Source organism: Jaculus jaculus, chromosome 5 (assembly GCF_020740685.1).
Source record: "Jaculus jaculus isolate mJacJac1 chromosome 5, mJacJac1.mat.Y.cur, whole genome shotgun sequence".
NCBI lineage: Eukaryota > Metazoa > Chordata > Mammalia > Rodentia > Dipodidae > Jaculus > Jaculus jaculus.
Genome location: NC_059106.1, coordinates 17,227,079 through 17,244,157, shown reverse-complemented (window position 1 = coordinate 17,244,157; position 17,079 = coordinate 17,227,079). Strand labels below are relative to the sequence as shown.

The window sequence follows — 17,079 nt, the reverse complement described above, 5'->3', positions numbered from 1 at the left end:
TATGAAAATCAGGCGTACGCATTTGTGTCTTCTCCCCAGAAACCATTAAAATGGGATAAGAATGGTAAATACATGAAGTCAAAGAAAGCAGGAGAATATACCCTACACTTATAGCTCAGCAAATTAGTTCTGCAGTCTTGACTCAATAGAAATACACACAGATGTTCAGCAGAGCACACAAACTAGAATGTTCATAGAAGCATTGTCTGTAAGAACTTCAAACTCAAAAGGCACCCCACATTAACAATAGAAAAGGTAAGGGAACTTCACTATAGACATGCAATGGAGTCCTCTGAAGCACTGGGAAGGAACCATCTACAGGCAATCAAACAATGTATGGAGTATCAAAAACGTGGGTGAGGAAGTAAGTGCATAATTCCATTTAAAAATGTAACGATGCAGAATGTTTCTAATCTGCTAAGATAAAGAAAGAAGACATGACTATCAAAAAGGAAGAGGCAGAGCTAGAATTTCATCTTCGCAGATGGCATAATTTTCTAAACAGTTCTAAGTAATTTACGAAAAAAGTTACAGCTATTACATGGATTTAGCAAAATCACAAGAGAGATAATATGAATGAATGAAGAAAATTTACTGTATACTATAATAGCCATAAGGAAGAACATCAACCTGGCATTTGTATGAAAATAGATGGAGCTGGAGATCTTGTTGAGTGAACTAAGTCACACTCAAAGACAAGCACTGCATGACCTAAAGGTATAAGAGGGACATTAGGGAAGAAGAAAGGAGTGGGTGCAAGGACAAAGAGCAAGAGAGGCTAGGAGGGAGGGTAGACACCATCAATGCATATAATATACATATATAAAAGTGTCACTGTGAAATTCATTAATTAGAATCATATGTTCATAAAAGAAAAGCAGACTGTTGATTTTTTTCCTTTTATTTCTTCTTTCAATTTCCTATTTTCCTCTCTCTTGCTCTCTTTTTGTTGATTCTTGAGATAGGGTCTCACATAGCCTGGGCTGGCCTCAAGTTTGCTGTGTAGCTGAGCTTGTCTTTGAAATTCTGATCCTCATGCTCCCACCTCCAGAGTGTCAAGAATTGCAAACCTGTACTGCCATGCAAGTCTCTAAGTGCACACTTGTATCCTAGCATCAAATGTTTGGAAAATAACATTTAAAAGCCATCTCTTTATAATATCATTTTAAAAATTTTATTTATTTATTTATTTATTTATTTATTTATTTATTTATTTAAGAGTGACAGATGGACAGAGAGAAAATGGACATGTCAGGGCCTCCAGCCACTGCAGATGAACTCCAGACACATGCACCCCCTTGTGCATCTGGCTTACGTGGGTCATGGGGAATCAAGCCTCAAACCAGGGTCCTTAGGCTTCATAGGCAAGCACTTAACAGCTAAGCCATCTTTCCAGCCCTGCAATTTTTTTTTTTTTTTTACAAAAACAAAATATCTAGGGGAAAAAAAAAAACTTAACAAAAGCCTTGCAACAGTGTTACATCATAAGCTACAACCAACAAGGACACATATAGACCACACTCCTGGATAGAGGGCTTACCATTGTTATGCTGTCAAATTCTGTACTGATTTCATCTGTAAATACTTCCTCAATAGGAGGCATCAGTCCAAAACAATTAAAGGGAAAGACATGACCATCTGAAAACTAAAGAAAGCCCATGCAATATGGAAAAAACAAACAAACAAAAAAAAAAAAAACTAACGAACTCATGTTGCTCCTCTGTTCACACTGCAGGACTGGACAAAAGCTCTGCAGATATCCAGACTCCACTACTCGAGACTGTAGCCACCAAAGTGTGACTCCATGAAAAGATGTAATGCAGCATATGTAAACTACCTATGTGTTTGGAGAAACCAAGAGCTGGAGGGTATGTGCAAAGTTTGTTTGGAATCAGTGACAAAAGCAAGGCCAATGACAATCAGTGACATATTGTAATCGCGGGTGGGGGGAGCTATGTCACTCCAGATATACAATGCTAGAATTTAGATTCAGCTTTTTCAGTGACATTGACTTTGTTTTATCATTAAGTAAATTAACTTGGAATTTACTAAAACGGGGTCATTGGAGAGATGGCTAAGTTTCTAAAGTGTTTGCTGCATAATCACAGAGCTCTAAGTTTGGACCTCTAGAACCCATGTTAAAGCTGGGAGTGATGATGAGGGAGAGACAGAAGGATCCCCAGGGCTTGTTGCCTAGTCAAATAGGTATGCTCCAGGTCCAGTGAGAGAATCTGTCTCAAAAAATCAAGTGCAGAGATACCAAGAAAGACAGTCGGCATCCATATTTGGTCTCCACATGCTCACAAGTGCATGCACACTCCCACACCTATGTACCCACACACAAACAAACATGAATATATGCACACATACGCATGAAAAGATAAAGAATTAATGGGGAACAATGGAGAGAGGAAGAGGCCATAGGTGTCCTAGCAACCCTAATTTCTGATCGTTCATAAGAAGTAGATACGATGTCTGAAAGTGGACAGCCTAGATGAAGAGGACAAGCAATATGCAAGAACAGCACCTCATCATGTAGACCTAACAGAACAGAGGAGTTCGTTAGGGTGTGAGAGACAGAGAGAGGAGCAGAGGAATGGGTGTACATCCTATGAATTTTACCATGATATTTGATATTGAATTATGACTCTGCCTTGATTAAATAACTTGTCAACAATCTGTGATTTTAGGGGCTAGGTGCTTGGTGGATGGTGTGATTGTCATGCAAGTGTGAAGACTACAGTTCATATCCCAGCATTCAAGTGAAGACAGGGTTTCTGTGGTGGTTTGATTCAAGCGTCCTCCATAAACTTAGGTGTTCTGTATGCTAGGTTCCCAGCTGATGGAGATGTGGGAATTAACACCTCTTGGAGGCCGTGTATTGTGGAGAGCAGGCTTATGAGTGTTATAGCCAATGTCCCCTTGCCAGTGTTCGGTACACTCTTCCCTTCTGCTGTTGTCCACCTTATGCTGGCCAGGGAGAGATATTCTGCTCATGCCATCGTTTTCCCCTGCCATCATGGATCTTCCCCTCAAGTCTGTAAACAAAAATAAACCTTTGGTTTTTTTTTTTTGTTTGTTTGTTTTTGTTTTTTCCAAAAGCTGCTATTGGTCTTGTGATTTCTGCCTGCACTGTGGATCGGACTGCAACAGTACAATTGGTACCAAGAATGGTGTCATTTGCTGCTAGATACCTGACTGTGTGGCTTTGACATTTTGAATTTATTTTCAAGAGGACTATGGAAATATTTGAAACTTTGGCCTAAGAGATGACTTGAAGTGCTATAAATACAGCTTGACTGAACTATTCTGGTCAGAGTTGAAAGACCTGAAGGCAGTAAGAACTATGGATTGTGAGATGGGGCTTGGGAGGGTGAGAAAGAGAGCTTTGCCTGGACTGGGCTAGAAGCAGGTTTTGTGAGAGGCTTGCTTTTATGCCCATGTCCTGAGAATTTGGGCAGGGACACATTGCGTAGACACGGACTAGTGGGAGCAAAGGGATATGGCACAGAAATAGATCTTTAAGGTTGAAACTGCTGCCTGTTCAGATGCAATTGTATGAGAGATTATAACCATCGAGACTGGGCCAGCTGCCCTGCATGGGGACAACAGAAAGAATACAGTCTTTTGAAGGGGACTGATGCTCAAGGAATGTTCTGTTCTTCAAAGTCTGCTTTATTTCCCCCTACATTAACAAATTAGCACCCTACCTGGTGTTATGAAGTATAAGAAATGCAGGAAAGAGAGGATCATTGAACTTGCAACACAGGTTTGTGTTTTGGATATGGCCATGGGCAATGTGAAGCAGGTTTTCTGGATGCCTGCCTGGAGAGTCAATGGAGTGGTAAGGATGAACTGTAGGTTACAGTGGAGACCCAGTGGAGATGCCAGGACCACGAGATGGCTGCTAAGAAGAGCTGCAGGCCCCAGCTGAGGTTTTCAAGGGCTCTGAGTAGCCTATCTGGAGGGGCAGAATTGGAACTCCAGAGACTTGTTGCTTGTTAGAATTGTTGGATTTGGAGATGTGTCACTGATGAGAGTTGTTAGACTTGGAGCTACAGAGTTTGATGTTTTCCCTGTTTAAATCTTGTATTGGTTGAATATTCCTTTGCTATGCCCAACTTTTTCAGTGTGATGTTTATTCTGTGCCATGATGTTTTGTTTTTTTCTTTTGGGAATTTGGTATCATGGTTCACTTAAAAAAACCTTGAATTATGAGGATGTTTGAACATCACTGGGATTGATAGAACAATGGCTTTTGAAATTGGACTGAATACATTGTATTTTATATCAGGAATGATTACCAGTATATGGGGGCCAGGGGAGGAACGTGGTGGTTTGATTCAAGTGTCCCCCATAAACTTAGATATTCTTAATTCTAGGTTCCCTAGCTGATGGAGATTTGGCAATTAACTCCTTCTGGAGGCAGTGTATTGTTGGGTGTAGGCTTATGGGTGTTATAGCCAGTTTCCTCTTACTAGTGTTTGGCACACTTTCCTGTTCCTATTATCCACCTTATGTGGGCCAGGGGGTGATGTCCACCCTCTGCTCATGCCATTGTTTTCCCTTATCATCAAGGAGCTTCCCCTCAAGTCAGTAAGCCAAAATAATCCTTTTTTTTTTTTCTTTTTGTTTTCCCAAAAGCTGCTCTTGGCCAGGTGTTTTCTGCCAGTGATGTGAATCTGACTGCAAAAGTTGCCAACCTATAATCCTAGTACCTAGGAAGTAGTAATAGAGGAAGCCCAGAGCAATGTGAAGAGCAACACTGGCTGAATGAGCAAGCGTTGGATTCCAATGAGAGAACCTGACTCAGTAAATAAAGCAGAGCGTGACTAGAGGAGACGCCGCACATCAACCTGTCACCTCCACACATCTGTGCATATGTATACTGGCAGCTGGATAACATGCATGCACACCACACACACAGGACATATGTGACTTTAAGTCAGCTCATCACCTCTCTTTCTTTAACTTTTACTACAAATATCAATTCATTGTGAGGGTCACACAACAACCACAACCTGAAGAGTCAGGGTAAGTCACATTTCTCATTGCTTATTGTGGCCGTAAAAGTTTTGGTAAATCAAGAAAAGAATGAACAATGTTGGAGTCTTTGCTGGGGTGTATTAAAGTACATTTTTGTAGAGATGAACACCTTATAGAGATGCTTTTCACTTCTTTAATGAGGCATGATAAATACATAAAAATGAATTGATCACATCAGTGTGCTCAAAACTTAGAAATCAGAAGTATACAAACGAATGTGTGCATATCACTGCCAGGTATGCAACAACACACACACAACAATAAGGAAAGTTGAGAGATGCTGACTGGTCTTAAACTCTGCTGTTCGCCCAGTTTCCTCAGTGGCCTGGTAAAAATCTCAAGACAGAACAAGTGCTGTGTGTGAGAAGTGCTGACCTGAGCACTGAAGACACTGCCTGCAGAACTTCCACGGAGCTACAGAGGAAAACGGGCAGACACGGGGCAATCACAACTGTGAATGCGGAGTGTGCGTGTTCTGTATCAGTACAGTCCAACAGGTCATACTCCTAAATCCCTTTTTTTACAAATGTTTAAGAATTACACAGTCAAAAATTACTTGCCAGGGCTGGAGGGTTGCCTTAGCAGTTAAGGTGTTTGCCTGCAAAGCCAAAGATCCAGGTTCAATTCTCCAGAACCCAGTTAGCCAGAGGCACAAAGGGATGCATGTGTCTGGAGTTCATTTGCAGTGGTTGTAGGCCCTGGCATGCTTTCTCTCTCTCTCTCTCTCTCTCTCTCTCTCTCTCTCTCTCTCTCTCTTTCTGTGTCAAATAAATAAAAATTTATTTTAAAAACATTCCTTTCCCTTTGTTCATGCAATATTCAACTTATTCACATATTTTTTTTATTTTTTTGGGGGGTGGGGGCTGTTTAATAAAAACACTAATGAATGCCTGTCAGCTATAGTGGCAGAAACAGCAGTATCAACAGCATATGCAGAGGGCTCACAGAGTCATTGCCTCTTCCCCATAACTGATGGATACCCCCACAATACATGACCCACAATCCCCAACAAGGAGGGTCCCTTCACAGGGGGTGGGGAGGACAGGGAGGAGGCTAATGATGCTACCAACATGGTTGTTCACACACTGAGTATGTACATAACTAATAAAGAAAGAAAATGACTCCACAAGTCGGTTCTTTTTCCTTCCCTGAGCTCAGCTACAACAAGCAGCTGGCACCCTCTTGGTAAACAATCGCAAGGATTAGTTTCCTGCCTCTCAGGTTCTGATCCTGAAAGTAGCTAGCCCACTCATCAATAAATGACTCCAAGGATTAGTTTCTATAATTCCAGGGCTGCATCCTTCAACTGGAGAAATAATCATCAATACATTTTCTTTTTTTAAGAGAGCCATTGTTCTTTTTTTTTTTCCTTTTGTTTTTAATTTATTTTGAGAGAGAGGACAGAAAGAGAATAAAAGAGAGAGAGAGAAAAAAAGAATGGCTTCATGGGTGAACTAATGCCTTCAGTGGCTGTGAACAAACTCCAAATGCACGCGTCTCCTTGTGCACATGTGCGACATTGCACGCTTGCCATCACTGTCCTTCTGGCTTACATAGGACCTGGAGATTAGAACAGGGGTTCTTAGGCAACTGCCTTAACTACTAAGTCACTCTCCAGCCTGAGAGTTGTGGTTCTTTAGGATGCCATTTTCTGACCTGTACTGGGGAAACAAACCTGGGTCATTAGGCTTTGCAGGCAAATGCCTTAACCACTTAGCTATCTCTCCAGCCATCTGCCCACCTTTTAAATGGTATAGATTATCATATTGCTTGATTTTTGTTGAACAGTAGCAGTGTCAGGCACTCCAGTAAATATCTTACAAGAAATTTGCGAACCTCATACAATCTCACAAATTGGCGACTGTCATGTCTATCATACAGCAATTCCTGATCATTTTTGTCTTAGAACAATCTTTTATTCTGAAAAAAAAATGGTAGAGCCAAAGAGCTTTGCCTGTGGTGAATTATATCTACAAGCATTTACCATGGCTTACAATTCGTGTCAAATTTTAAATGTATTTATTATTTTTAAAATACCAATGATAGGGATTGGAGGTATAGATCAATTTGTACAACACTTGTCTTGCATGTATAAAGCCCAGGGTTTGATCTCTAGTACAGCCTAAACTAAGTGAGGTGGCACATGTTTGTACTCTCAGAATTGAGGAGGTAGAAGCAGGAGGATCAGAAGTTCAAGGTTGTCCTCAGCTAGATAGATTAGTTTAAAGCCAGCCTATGATACATGAGATACTGTCTCAAAAATAAATAAATCAATAAACACATAAAATAGCAATAATACCTATTATAGGCAGGCATAAACATATACTTATGAGATATAATTATAGATTTTTTAAACAAAAATAAAACTAGTGGAACATTTTTATCTTTTATCAAATAACTTTAATGTCTAGCTAATAAAAATGAGACATCTGGACTCTTGTATTTGCTTTCACATTAAGTATTCTATGATGTTACATGAGGATAGCCACTGGAAAGGCACTGCCTGTTTCTGGCAGAAGTAGAGAAAGAAAAACCAAATAACATCACAACATTCTTATGAAAAGCTCTTGATATCTTCACAAAGTGTGCAGTGCACCAGAGGCCCATGGTCCAGACGGTTAGCACCGCTAACATGCAGAAATACCTGTCTTTTACTGGGAACTGTGAGATGCTCCTATAGGCTAGAAAAAAAGTGCCTTGCATCCTACTGTTCAAAAGTACTCAAAATGTGAGCATCAATTTTTAGCAGTAAATACACATTTAGTCAAACAGCAAAAATATATAGTTATTGAAAATTACATTTGCCAGAACTTGGGCTTCAATATCTCCTGTTGGCTGTTAACACTGCCTCTCAGATAATATGAGAAATGACTGCAGTCTTCAAGAATGCAACACATACTTGGCAATTTAATGCAGACCAATGAGAAAAAAACATAGAATGTATGATAAGATAGTGGATTCTAAGTGCTAACCTTTCTAGTTTAGATGGGAGATACATTGGATCCCCAGTATAAACGTATGCCCAAACATTGGCTTTGGTTCATTTAACACTCTTCTTCCCCCACTCCTTGAAAACATAGCCAGATGCCTAGGAGGAAATTATGGAGATATCTGCTCTCATCTGTGCCTTAGGGTTTAGGGTTGTACATGGAAATCTTTGGGGAAAGGTTCAATTAATCACTAGCCATCCTTATTTCTCATAGGTTCAAATAATAGAAGGCCGGTGGTGGTCTGGTTCAAGTGTGGGGAGGACAGGTTTGCTCCCTGGAGGAGAACCAGGACTATTCTCTGCACACACAGAGACATCCTGGGGAGTCACCCGCTGCAGAGGACATGACAATGCAGAATGCCAGGTGCACCTGTCGCATGGGCAGATGGAGAGACCGGTGGCAGCAGTCTCCAAGTCATGGATAAATTAATTAGCTTTCTGAGAGTGTATTATGCCATTACTCATCCCCTCAGATATGCAGAGCTAGTGTAAACCCTAGACAAACTTTCAGAAAACACAATTCACACGAAAGACTCCTCATTAAATCCGATTTGTAATCTTATTTTCTTCAAATATTTAAAGGGCCATGCATCATTCTTTCATGAACTGCGTAAGTGAAAATCTGTTAGCATTCACAATGCATACACTCAATCAGTAAGTTGTGGGTGTGTTGTAAATTTTTTTTTCTTGTTTACTTGGCTTTGGGCAACAGTAATTACAAGTAGTCAGAGAAACTCAGCCAGGTTCATGTACATACCCTAGTGACTTTGGGAGAAAGCAGGAATTTACCTGAGTTCCGGGGATCCAACTCATGCTTGTACAACCAACACTTTACCAAGTGAGCCATCTCCTCAGCCCCCTGTCTTTTATCAACACAAAAGGAACTCTCTAAATCTTCACTCCATAAATCTATGTTCAAAATTGTTCTGCTACTGTCAATAATAGTGCCTTAAATGATGTCTGTACTTTCCCTCATTGATTTATTAACCCATCACCCATGTTATCCAAAATGCTGCAACTGACTGCTTATCCATTTCTCTCACCTAATGATCTGTGAGAAGCTAGGAGACTGGGACTTTATGGCCTTTGTGTGTATATCCAGGGGATAAACACTGACACGAAATGAACAATCCTGCTTTGGAGCCAAAACGGTCTCATGACATGAGGGCACATTACAGGCTATTTTTATCCATATACAGCGTCAGAAGTTAGCTCCTTTCCCAGAGCTGAAGAAATGATGCCAAGAAGACCACACAAAAAAACCCTATTACTTCAGTCACATGTGAGGCATTTTGTACTTTTTACATATGACATGTATACTTGCAGGTAAAGTTTTTACAAATGCAGAAATCAACATGCCTTTCTGGATTTTCTTTTTGTTTTCAATCAGAAATGCTGCTGTTCATTAGTGTAACATGTTTTATCCCTAATTCCCTTGTGTGTGTGCATGTATGTATGTTAGTGTATGGGTATACATGTGTTGACAGGTACGTGGAGCCCAGAGGACAATCTAAGGTGTCATTTCTCTCAGACTCACACACTGTTTTGGCACATGTTTGTGAGGGGAGGGATAGTTGTGCACATTTGTGTTTTGCATGTATGTGGGCACACATTTGTATGCATATGAATGTGTGTATATGAGCATGTGTGTAGAAGGCAGAGGTTGATGTTGGATGTCTTGCTGAGTCTCTTGTGCCTTTGTTTATTAAGGTAGGGCCTCTCACTTGAACCCAGAGCTTGCTGACTCAGCTGGTACAGCAAGCCAGCTTACCTTGTGGAATCCCTGTCTCTTCCCCAAAGCAGTGGAAATACAGAGTTTGCTGCCATGCCTGAGCAGCATTTATAGGGACATTGGGGATCCAACGAGTGTCTTATCCACTGTGCCATTTTCCCAGCCTCATTCATGCAACTATTGGGCAACAGTTTTTCTAGTTGCTCTTTAACTCACTAAATAGGTTAGACTTAGACTGGCAAGCTAAGTCCTAGGGATCTACCAGTGTCTGCCTATACTAGATATGGCTGTATAAATATAGAGTACCAAGCTCAGCTTTAAAAAAGAAAGAAAAGTAGTTTCCAGGGATGGAAATCAGGTCCTCATCTTTACAAGGCAAGGACTATGCTGACTGAGCTATATTCAACGTGCCTCGATATAACATAATGAATTACAATGATCTCATATACTTCTCTTACAGCGGGCAGAGGACACTACTAACAATCTCATACCAAATACGTCTCTACAATATTAGCACAATGCTCTTGTTTACTCTGAGATAAGAAATGCTACTTTTAACTCTTGCAATGATCTTGAGTATTAATAAAGTGAATTCAAATAATTTTTCCTTGAGATATATATTTTTATGAATACTTAACAAGACATTCCTTTTTTAAACTTAAATTTTACTGTTAAAAAGTGCTGTTTCTGAGCAAAAGTTCTTTTTAAATATATCTAAGAAACATTGGTTATCTCAGTGAGAAAATATGGGTTCAACATGAATTTCCATGTCATTCCTGCACATGGGCCATGTTCATCTTCTCTGTATTGCTCCAATTTTAGTGCAAGAGCTGCTGAAGTAAGCACTAAACATGCATTTATTATGTTTCCTATCATCATCATTATTATTATTATTATTATTATTATTATTATTATTACTCAAGGTGGGGTCTACCTCCAGCCCAGGCTGAACTGGAATTAACTAAGTAGTCTCAGGGTTGCCTTGAACTCACAGTGATCCACCTACCTCTTACCTCTGCCTCTCAGGTGCTGGGATTAAAGGAGTTCACCACCATACATGGTCTCTTTTTTTTCTTTCTATGTTTTGATCTAAGACTTTATTGTAACAGGTGAGAAACAAGAAGAACAGATAAGGAGAGAGAGAAAAGGGTCCATGCAACAGGGAAAGAAGGGAGAGGAGGAAAAATGGGAAGATTTATGTGCCTGTGCTGCCATACTTTCTAAGACATTTATTTGGACCTCCCTGTGATTTTATGCATTTCCTCACATTTCTTCTATTAATATTAAAATTCTACTAAAAGGAAATCCAGGTCTGTATATGTCTAAGAATTAATTCAAAAAACAAACTAGCACAGCTCTGTTAACTAGTGTTCAGTATTCTTTCATCAATTTTGTCCGAATTCGTAACTGATGGGCCCTACATAGCTGAGTGCAGAAAGAAACTTCTTAAGAAAAAGAAAATACAAAGCCAGGCATGGTTGTGCTTGTCTTTAATCACAGCACTTGGGAGGCAGAGGTAAGTGGATCACTGAGAGTTTGAGGCTACCCTGAGATTACATAGTTAATTCCAGGTCAGCCTGGGCTAGAATGAGACCCTATGTCAAAAAAACAAAACACAAAAAAAAGAAAGAAAGAAAGAAAGAAAGAAAGAAAGAAAGAAAGAAAGAAAGAAAGAAAGAAAGAAAGGAAGGAAGGAAGGAAGGAAGAAAGGAAGAAAGAAAGAAAAAAAGAGAAAAAGAAAAAGGAAATACTGCTAACCATCTCCTAACATGAAGATGGCTCTTATGTGACAAGTAATTTAGTTTTCCATGCCTTTCGACTATCAGTGGCCTTTAAATCTCATTCTGGCTCATTTTTGATCAAGGTCCCACAAAAGTATTTGTGAAAAGAATCAAGTCATGTGTACAGATTTTGGAAAAGGAAGTGGTGAGATTCTAAAGGAAACGGTTCCCAGGCATGTTTACAGAAGCCATGGTGGACAGGAACAAAAGCTTGTACACTAAAACATGCTTCCACCACACAGTGAATCTGACTAGAGTGAATTCATTGGTGACTTTCAGGCAAGATTGAAAGTGTCAGTTCATTCTGTAAATTTGCTGTCTACTATATGGTGGTAACTTTGTAGGAGGTATGGAAGACACAAAGATGGAACATGCTCCTTTGTATAGCCCTGTAACAATCTCTCAGAAAGCGTATAGTAGGTCCATATTCTATGCTGTTAATTAAAATGTGCTTCCACCAAAAAGCACAGGTGTTGAAGTCCTAAGCCCTACCTACAACCTAATTTGTGAAAAAAGTCATTTTTTAAACTTTTATATATTTATGTGAGGAAGAGAAATATGAGATAGTGAGAGCTAGAATGGATGTGTGGCCTACTGCCACTGAAAACAAACTCCAGATTGTGTGCCACATTGTACATCTGATTTCATGTGGCTAGTAGGGAACTGAATCAGGGCCTTCAGATTTGTAAGCAAATGACCTTAACCACTGAACCATCTCTCAGTCTTTACTAACATAATATAGTTAAAAGAAGAAGTCTCAATCCAAAAAGACCAAAGTACTTAAAAACTTAGAACAATTTGAGATACATGTGCACACCCAGTGGGAGAATGCTACATGAAGATGAAGGTATGCATTGGAGTGGCATTTCTTCAAGTTACTGAGAAACAGAGCTCATCAGCAAACCACCAGGTAATGAGCAAGAGAAACAGAATATGTAGCTCTGAAGGTCCTTACGAGGAACTCATCCAGCCATCATGATCATTGACTTTTGGCCTATACAGTTGTACACGGAACACTTCTGTTGTTTATGTTGCCCTAATAGTGGCACTTTGTGATGACTTCTTTAGTAAACAATATACTAGATATATTTCAGCAAGAAATATGCATACACACACACACACACACACACACACACACACACACACACATATATATATATATCCTTAAACACAGGCTAGGTTTCTTGAATCTGAATATTTAAAATCTGGGAGAGTTCCCAAGAAAATAAATAACTCTCACTGAACACACATCTTGTTTTCTTAGAAACTTTCATTGAATGTATTCTTCATTTTTCCTTCTGTAATGCTTAACTACCATTACAATGTATGTTGCTTCCTATATCTTGTCTCACAGTCTACACTGTCAGCTGACTTAACTTGTATTGAGCACACTCCTAGGAATGTTCTCAAACATGAAACATTACAAACAGCTTTACAGTTACCTGCACTGTTAAGTGTCAGGTAGCTCCTTCTCAGGAAGTATAATCCAGGAAGTGCCCCCTCTTCTATTGCTGCCTTTCCCACCGCAATAGAAAGACTTCTCAAAATACCAACAGGAAATCTGATAGGACACAGGTGCTTTCAAGAGAACCATGGTTAAATAATAATCTAGCAAATAATTTAGAAAACCATAGCTCCCCGAATATGTTGTAAAGAAGCTTACTCACAGCCAAGGGTAGACAGTGATCAATACCTGAGCTGAGAGCAGAATTAAAGAAAAAGGAAGAAGAAGAAGAACAACAAAAAAAAAAAAAAAAAAAAAAAAAAAACAGCAATGGCAGTCTTCAGAAAGGCAAAGGAATGAATAGGAAAGAGAGAGCCTGTTATCAAAAAGATAATAAAATGGATCCCAGGCTAAGAAATCACTTAATACAGGCTCAGTTGTTCTTAATCCAAAATGCTAGGATTGTTTCAAATTTTGGAGCTTCTCAGATTTTGGAATATTCACAGACTTTACTATTGGAATATCTCTAATCTGGAGTTTGGATAAGTCCAATTTTTGAAACATTTGCATTTCAGATGTATGCATCTATGACAGGAGACAAAACTCAGAAGAGAAGGAAAAAACTACTCAGCTATATGACCACCCAGGGCCCTCTCAATAGGAGTAACAGTGTTTTAGAAGACAAGAGAGCAACTGGTGTGCAAACAATGGCAGATGTTTTGTAGAATAATAATAGCTACAAAAACCAGGAAGAAAAACTCATTCTGTCAAAGCAGGTTGTTGTAAACTTTATGTTATACCTAAATAAATCTATGCATTTATAATCATCATCTGTTTCACTGACACCACAAGATAGAGAAATCAAGAAATGAAAGCATCCTTTGTATCCTAAAAGGAGAGCGAGAGTAGAAAAACAAACTGTGGATGTGTTATACAAAGAACCAAAAAATTACCACTCTCTGTAGGATACAAGAGACCGTTTTTTCCTGGAAGCAGATGATGGCTACAGTGATGAGCGGCAGGTTTTGTTTTTTTTTTAAATATGTTGTATTTACATTTAAGTAGCTAAGGACAAGAGTGATAACAATAATTAATATTCACACTGTGACTATATCCCAATTATTTTACAGTCCTCAGTCTGACCTTGAGGCAAGCCCTACCTATTTCACTTTCTGTTTATTTATTTACTTACTTTATTTTAACTAAGAGAAGTAAGTGTGTTATTTCATAACATCCTAAAGCTAGTGTCAGAATTTAATCACAAGTAACCTTGGGTCAAAATCCTCTTCCTATTTTATTTTTGTTCTCATGCATCCTTGTGGGGTGTGCATGCATTTTTCTGCACATGTATGCATATGGATGCATGTGTGTACAAGGGATCAGTGTCAGAGTTTTTAGTCTCTTTATTCTTTGAGATAAAGTCTTTCATTAAAACTAGAGTTTAACAATTCAGCTAGACTACCTAGGCAGTGAGCCCAAGGAATGCTTAGATTGCAATCATGTGCCATCATGATTGGCTGTTCATAAGGGTGGTAGGATTCAAATTTCTGTTTTCATGATCTCACAGGAGCATTTTACCAATGGGGTCATCTCTCCAGCCCCCAGATTCCTCACTCTTAACCTTACTGCTCTGTCATCAACCTCACGCTTACTGGGGTTAATTTGATTGAGGTTGTTAAATAAATAATACAGACCACAAAAGTCAATATGAATTTGATGGGAAGCTCTCAAAATCCATTGTCATTCTTGCAGGGAGTCAGACTCTGGGAGAGGCACAACAGTGTGGTTAAGCTACTCTATAGCAAGGCTAGGTAAGCTCAGAATCTGAGTCCTTTCATTGGCCAACTGGTTTCTTCCTGGAGAGGGATTCATCCTTTCTGTGTTTCAGTGTGCCCTTACTTACCAATGCATGTGGGTATGGCTTTACTACTGATACCAACTTTGGTCCATGACTTGTTTGACTAACGTGGAGTGAGTAGAAAAGACATGTAACTTCCAGACAAGAACTCAAAGATTGAGGGAAAATGTGTTCTTTTCTTTTCTATCCTTATGATCAGCAGTGTTCAAAAATAAGGCTGGCCTGAGCACTGGAACAAACATGCCATGGAGCAGAACACCAGAACCACCAAACACACATAGTTGGGTTTGAGAGTTGTTTGTTAATACATATCCACTGCCTCTCCTGACTCATGCATCCTGAGCCATAATGTTCCATCTGCTCCTAGAGTTGCTCCATTAGTTAAATGAAAGGTTTTACACACCATTTTATTAGTTACCTTGCTAGTTGCTCCAACAAAATAGGTGACAAAAGCAACTGAAGGTAGAGAGGGTTCTTTGGTTCATGGTTTGAGGGCAGCCTGCCATGGTAGGGAAGGGAAGGCAATAAGCTGGTTACATTGCATATAGAGTCAGAAATCCGAGCGTGGTGGTGAACGCTGCTCTTCAGCTCACTTTGACAGTGATCCCAGTCCATGGGATGGCACTGGCTACTGTTAGAGTGAATCTTCCTGACTCAATTAACCTACTCTAGAAACTCCCTCACATGCATACCAAGAGGTTACTCTCCTAAGTAATTCCAGATCCTATCAAATTGACACTCCCAAATATAGAAAACAGTTGTTGCCACTGATAAACTCTACAGAAGTGTGATGGTTAGATTTCCATCACTGTGACATAATACCTGAGATAAACCAACTGAAAAAAGGAAAGGATTCTATCACATATTAGCTTCAGGGTTTCAGTTAATGGTTGGTTTAGTCACCCTGGAGTCTCTGGTGACAGAAGGCATCCTGGTGGTAGAGGCATGTGACAGAGCATAGAGAAAAAGTACTTTTTTTTTTTCTATAGCAGAGCCCCAACCTGCAAACCAATTAAGCTATGTTGGAATAAGGTCCTTGAGGTCTTGTCACTACCAACAAAAGTCTCATCTTTGTACTATGAAATCAGCAACATGACTATAATATTAACATGACAGCACTGGAATTCCAGTATTCAAAAGCTGAGAATGTGGAAGGTACTTGTTATCTCACCCATAAGAGGACGTTAATGTTATTTATTTCCACATAGGAATGGCAAGAAACACATTAGTGAAGATTTGGGGAGTGAGACCATGGGAAAAGTACTTGCCACACAAGTACAAAGACTGTAGTTTAGCCACACAATATCTGTATAAAAAGGCAGGCACAGAGATAATCGCCTATAATCCCAACACTGGGGAAGTAAATGTGATAGGACCCCCCCCCCCATGCTAGGCTAGATAGCTAGCCTAGACTAATTGGTGAGCTCTATGTTCAGTAAGAGACCCTGTGTCATAAAAATAAGGAGAGTGATTGAGGAGGACACTCAACATTGAATTTTGGCCTCCACACACATGTACACACATAAACATAAACAAACACATATATTCACATGCATACACACTGCATATACAAACACACACATGCAAAAAGGAGAAATATATTAGTAAGATAAACGTTTCCTTCCAAAGAGTAGAAGCAAAGAAAAGAACAAAGAGAAGATATTTAAAATACTAATCGAATCAAATTCTGTTCTGATTTTCAAATCCCTTCAACTCAGTTCTAATCTCATCCTGGCTACCCTTTGGGCTTTTTTCTTCCACAGTATCTTTTTCTCTTTGATGCTTCCTTCTTAACAGTAATCGCCTGTTCATTTACAATTCAGAATGTTAATATTGCTGACCCAGAAAAGATTCTAAGTAGTTTTACTTCTGTAAAACTTAGATCTTCCTTTAAAACTTCCATCTACCTTCTTATCTGTACTTTAAGAAACATACTCAAACATCAGTTTTCTTAGCTGTGGTGATTTGAATGAGATATTCATAGCTGCTTTCCCTTTGTTTTTTTATGAACTAAGGGCTAGATTGTTTGACAAGTGTCTTTGTTTCTTGAGTTTTTGCAGATGCCCATTTGATAGTGTGCTACTTTTATACAGTTTACACCTTTCCAAGTCAATGTTCCACACACGTGTCTTAAAGGGACAGTGCTGATGGCCTCTTGTACATGTTGTAATATGTAGATACTGAGCCCTCTGATGCCCACGGAAGAATACTGTGGGCTAACTCTAAGCA

The 17,079-nt window shown here is 39.4% G+C and overlaps 1 protein-coding gene and 1 non-coding gene across 7 annotated transcripts in view; both read right to left on the bottom strand.

The window, feature by feature from the left end:
* The window catches only part of Nckap5 (NCK associated protein 5), a 1,019,391-nt gene that overhangs the window by 572,661 nt on the left and 429,651 nt on the right, over positions 1-17,079 (bottom strand). The window lies entirely within an intron of this gene.
* LOC123461212 lies at positions 10,507-10,613 on the bottom strand. The gene has a single exon (XR_006637512.1). It is a non-coding gene; the product is annotated as a U6 spliceosomal RNA (small nuclear RNA).